The sequence below is a fragment of the Herpailurus yagouaroundi genome, unplaced genomic scaffold (assembly GCF_014898765.1).
Source record: "Herpailurus yagouaroundi ecotype Mexico unplaced genomic scaffold, PumYag 60865, whole genome shotgun sequence".
Lineage (NCBI taxonomy): Eukaryota > Metazoa > Chordata > Mammalia > Carnivora > Felidae > Herpailurus > Herpailurus yagouaroundi.
In genome coordinates this window covers 16,005-22,367 of record NW_024415541.1, presented here as the reverse complement: position 1 = coordinate 22,367, position 6,363 = coordinate 16,005, and positions in this window count along the sequence as shown.

Below are 6,363 nucleotides of genomic sequence, written 5' to 3'. Positions count from 1 at the left end.
TTTATTGGATGGTTATAGGTGCCAAAGCAAGATGACCACATAGTAAAGGTATTATGCAAATAACATGAAGTGTCAGGAGATATGAATGAAGAGAGGTTGGAGACTGGACAGTAGTAGGGTAATCATAGTAGTGGTAAATGCGAGGGAAAAGAAAACCTAAGCAATTCCTATGATGGAACATTGATTCTTGCTTAGAAAGTAACAAAATAATTTAGTCAGCAGAATTGGTTGGGTGTCTTCTAATTCTTCAACTCTCTTCCAGTTCTAATGGCATTTAACTGCATGGATATTCTGGCGAGGCCTGACCTGAACATCTGTCTAATATTTCTACATAATGAAATCTTTACTTGTTTAAGTGAAGTGAGTGATAATTTTATTCCTTGCATTGGAGAGTCTAATTTACAACAGCTTTGCAAAACAGGGATTATTATCACTGAAAAGTAACTGAAGAGTAGGTAAAATGCTTAATTGACTTTCTAAGGTGAAATGGCTAGTAAATGACAAAAATACAATTTGAACCTTGTTCTGGCTTCAAAACATATATTCACATAGTCTTACTTTTAATTATTATTATTATTATAATTTTCATTTTGACGATGAAATTATGGAAAATAGAAGACACAATGACACCCATGTACTCATGACCCATTTTATAAATATTAACATACAGCTATGTTTGCTTCATAATTTTTAAATTATTATAGATACAGCTGAAGCCCAACCGCAATCAATTTCTTCTCTCTTTCTTTACCTGAAAGATTGCTTTGTATTGAGGCCAGTATATTTCCTTGCATTTATATATACTCTTACTATGTAATTATGTATACAGAAACAAAGACCAGAGAGCAGAAGTGACATATCTAATGTTAGTTGTTCTAAGACTTTTGGACTTCATACAATAGGAACATTTGTAAATATATAGATTTATAAGTAAATTATAATTAGTGTTTGCCAACCGGTGTGTATGTATGTGCTAACTGAAAATCTTTAAAATGACATATACTGTCATACCTACAACACTGATTGTCATCTACAATTTTAATGTGACAATTAGGAATACTCTAATATGAATAGTAAAATTAAATATACTTATCTATTTGGAAAACTCTGTAGTTGTCCTTACTGTTAACCAGTAAAAGGATTAATAGAAGCCAGCATTCTATTCAGACCAGCTTTGGGGAGCTATGGACACAGCTGATGATTAATCCCTTTCTTTGAATCTATTTCTGCTTGCACTGTTTCTGATGTCCATTAATGGTAACTCAATTCTTCTAGTTGCTCAAGCCAACAATTTCAGAGTCTTTTTTTTTACTTTTCCTCATGCTCCACATCATCTAACTTGTCATGGAATCCTATTGGTTCTGTCTTCAAAATAAATGCATAGTCTGACTATTTCCCATCATATTCAACACTAAGTCAAGTCACCAGACTAACCCAAGTCACTATCATGTCTCATATGAGTTAGTGTAATAGCCTTAAATCTGGTCTCTCTGTTTTTATCCTTTCCCTTACAATCTATTCTCAACAGAGCAGAGCAGGTAATATTTTAAGTGAAAATTAGATAATTTAACACTTTCATGAATATTTTCCAATGTTTCCTCACCTCAGAGTAAGACAAAAGCTTTAAAATCACATACCAAGTCCTGTAAGATATATTCTAGTGCTTTCCAAAAGAAATCTAATGTGAGCAACTTATACAACTTTAGATTTTCTAATAGTCACATTAATAATAAATAGGAAATGGGGCATCAGGGTGGCTCAGTCGGTTAGGCATCCAACTTCAGCTTAGGTCATGATCTCGAGGTTTGTGAGCTCAAGCCATGCATTGGGCTCTGCTTTGATAGTGCAGAGGCTGGAGCCTGCTTCTCATTCTGTATCACTCTATCTGCCCCTCCCCTATTTGTGGGTGCTCTCTCTCTCTCTCACTCAAAAATGAAAAAAAATTAACAAATAAACAGGAAAATTAATTTTAATAGATTCTATGGAATATATACAAAATATTACCAATTTACCATGTAAACAATATAAATAATATTAATGAAATATTTTATATTCTATTTTTCATACTACTTCTTCAAAATCTGGCATTTGTCTATACTGACATCACATGTTCAATTTGAACTATTCACATTTCAAGGGCTCAATAACCACATGCAGCCAGTGGCAATTGTATCAAACAATGCAGGTCCCTTCATTACATCTTTGACCTTCTCTCTCTCTCTCTTTTTTTAATTAACTTGTTTTATTTTTTATTTTTTTTAAATTTACCTCCAAATTAGTTAGCATATAGTGCAACAATGATTTCAGGAGTAGACTCCTTAGTGCCCCTTACCCATTTAGCCCATCCCCACTTCCACAACCCGTCCCTTAACCCTCACTTTGTTCTCCATATTTATGAGTCTCTTCTGTTTTGTCCCCCTCCCTGTTTTTATATTGTTTTTGATTCCCTTCCCTTATGTTCATCTGTTTTGTCTCTTAAAGACCTCATATGAGTGAAGTCATATGATTTTTGTCTTTCTCTGACTAATTTCACTTAGCATAATATTTTCCAGTTCCAACCATGTAGTTGCAAATGGCAAGATCTCATTCTTTTTGATTGCCGAGTGATACTTCATTGTATATATATCTTTATCTTCTTTATCTTTTTTATCCATTCATCCATGGATGGATATTTGGGCTCTTCCCATACTTTGGCTATTGTTGATAGTGCTGCTATAAACATGGCGTGCATGTGTCCCTTGGAAACAGCACAACTGTATCCCATGGATAAATACCTAGTAGTGCAATTGGTGGGTCGTAGGATAGTTCTATTTTTAGTTTTTTGAGGGACCTCTGGATACTGTTTTCCAGACTGGCTGCCCCAGCTTGCATTCCCACCAACAATGCAAAAGAGATCCTGTTTCTCTGCATCCTCACCAAAATCTGTTGTTGCCTGAATTGTTAATATTAGCCATTCTGACAGGTGTGAGGTGCTATCTCATTGTGGTTTTGATTTGTTTTTCCCTGATGATGAGTGATGTTGAGCATTTTTTCATCTGGCGGTTGGTCACTTGGCTGTCTCCTTTGGAGAAGTGTCTATTCATGTCTTTTCCCATTTCTTCACTGGATTATTTGTTTTTTGGGTGTTGAGTTTGATAAGTTCTTTGTAGATTTTGGGTATTAATTCTTTATCTGATATGTCATTTGCAAATATCTTCTCCCATTCAATCGGTTGCCTTTTAGTTTTGCTGATTGTTTCCTTGGCTGTGCAGAAGTTTTTATTTTGATGAGGTCCGAGTAGTTCATTTTTGCTTTTGTTTCCCTTGTCTCCGGAGACGTGTTGAGTAAGAAGTTGCTGCGGCCAAGATCAAAGAGGTTTTTGCCTGCTTTCTCCTCGAGGATTTTGATGGCTTCCTGGCTTACATTGAGGTCTTTCATCCATTTTGAGTTTATTTTTGTGTATGGTGTAAGAAAGTGGTCCAGGTTCATTCTTCTGCATGTCGCTGTCCAGTTTTCCCAGCACCACTTGCTGAAGAGACTGCCTTTATTCCATTGGATATTCTTTCCTGCTTTGTCAAAGATTAGTTGGCCATACGTTTGTGGGTCCATTTCTGGGTTCTCTATTCTGTTCCATTGATCTGAGTGTCTGTTCTTGCACCAGTACCATACTGTCTTGATGATTACAGCTTTGTAGTAAAGCTTGAGGTCTCGGATTGTGATGCTTCCTGCTTTGGTTTTCTTTTTCAAGATTGCTTTGGCTACTTGGGGTCTTTTCTGGTTCCATACAAATTTTAGGAAACTTTGTTCTAGTTCTGTGAAGAATGCTGGTGTTATTATGATAGGGATTGCATTGAATATGTAGATTGCTTTGGGTAGTATCGACATTTTAACAATATTTGTTCTTCCTATCCAGGAGCATGGAATCTTTTTCCATTTTTTTGTGTCTTCTTCAGTTTATTTCATAATCTTTCTATAGTTTTCAGTGTATAGCTTTTTCACTTCTTTGGTTAGATTTATTCCTAGGTATTTTATGGTTTTTTTGTGCAACTCTAAATGGGATAGATTCCTTGATTTCTCTTTCTGCCGCTTCACTGTTGGTGTATAGGAATGCAAGTGATTTCTGTGTGTTGATTTTATATCCTGCAACTTTGCTGAATTCATGAGTCAATTCTAGCAGTTCTTTGGTGGAATATTTTGAGTTTTCCATATAGAGTATCATGTCATCTGCGAAGAGTGAAAGTTTGACCTCCTTCTGGCCAATTTGGATGTCTTTTATTTCTTTGTGTTGTGTGATAGCAGAAGGTAAGACTTCCAATACTATGTTGAATAACAGTGGTGAGAGTGGACATCTCTGTCTTGTTCCTGACTTTAGGGGGAAAGCTCTCAGTTTTTCCCCTTTGAGGATGATATTAGCATAGGGTCATTCATATATGGCTTTTATGACCTCGAGGTATGCGCCTTCTATCCCTACTTTCTTGAGGGTTTTTGTGAAGAAAGGATGCTGTATTTTGTCAAATGCTTTCTCTGACCATATGGTTATTGTCCTTTCTTTTTTTGATGTGATGAATCACATTAATTGTTTTGCAGATATTGAACCAGCCTTGCATCCCAGGTATAAATCCCACTTGGTCGTGGTGAATAATTTTTTTAATGTCTTGTTGGATCCGGTTGGCTAATATCTTGTTGAGAATTTTTGCATCCATGTTCATCAGGGAAATTGGTCTATAGTTCTCCTTGTTAGTGGGGTCTCTGTTTTTGGAATCAAGGTAATGCTGGCTTCATAGAAAGAGTTTGGAAGTTTCCCTTCCATTTCTATTTTTTTTGTAATAGTTCAAGAGAATAGGTGTTACTTCTTCCTTAAATGTTTGGTAGAATTCCCCTGGAAAGCCATATGGCCCTGGACTCTTGTTTTTTGGCAGATCGTTGATTACTAATTTGATTTCCTTACTGGTTATGGGTCTGTTCAAATTTTCTATTTCTTCCTGTTTCAGTTTAGTAGTATATATGTTTCTAGGAATTTGTCCATTTCTTCCAGATTGCCCGTTTTTTTGGCATATAATTGCTCATAATATTTTCTTATTATTGTATTTATTTCTGTTGTGTTGGTTGTGATCTCTCCTCTTTCATTCTTGATTTTATTTATTTAGGTCCTTTCCTTTTTCTTCTTGATAAATCTGGCTAGTGGTTGATCAATTTTGTTAATCCTTTCAAAGAACCAGCTTCTACATTCATTGATCTTTTCTACTGTTTTTTTTTTTTGTTGTTGTTTCAATAGCATTAATTTCTGCTCTATTATTTATTATTTCCTGTCTCCTGCTGTTTTTGGGTTTTATTTGCTGCTCTTTTTCCAGCTCCTTAAGGTGTAAGGTTAAGTTGTGTATCTGAGATCTTTCTTCCTTCTTTAGGAAGGCCTGAATTGCTATATACTTTCCTCTTATGACCGCCCTTGCTGCTTCCCAGAGGTTTTGGGTTGTGGTGCTATCATTTTCATTGACTTCCATATACTTTTTAATTTCCTCTTTAACTGCTTGGTTAGCCCATTCATTCTTTAGTAGGATGTTCTTCAGTCTCCAAGTATTTGTTACCTTTCCAAATTTTTTCTTGTGGTTGATTTCGAATTTATAATGTTGTGGTCTGAAAATATGCACGGTATGATCTCAATTTTTTTGTACTTACTTAGGGATGATTTGTGTCCCTGTATATGGTCTATTCTGGAGAACGTTCCCTGTGCACTGGAGAAGAATGTATATTCTATTGCTTTAGGTTGAAATGTTCTGAATATATCTGTTAAGTCTATCTGGTCCAGTGTGTCTGTCAAAGCCATTGTTTCCTTGTTGATTTTTTGATTAGATGATCTGTCCACTGCTGTGAGTGGGGTGTCGAAGTCTCCTCCTATTATGGTATTACTATCAATGAGTTTCTTTATGTTTGTGATCAATTGATTTATATATTTTTGTGCCACCACATTTGGTGCATAAATGTTTACAATTGTTAGGTCTTATTGGTGGATAGACCCCTTGATCGTGGTATAATGTCCTTCTGTATCTCTTGATATAGTCTTTATCTTAAAGTCTAGATTTTCTGATATAAGTATGGCTACTCTGGCTTTCTTTTGTTGACCATTAGCATGATAGATGGTTCTCCATCCCCTTATTCTCAATCTGAAGGTGTCTTTAGGTCTAAAATGTGTCTCTTGTAAAGAGTATATAGATGAAACTTGTTTTCTTATCCATTCTGTTACCCTATGTCTTTTGATTGGAGCATTGAGTCCATTGATGTTTAGAGTGAGTACTGAAAGATATGAATTTATTGCCATTATGTTACTTGTAGAGTTGGAGTTCCTGGTGGTGTTCTCTCGTCCTTTCCAATCTTTTGTTGCTTTTT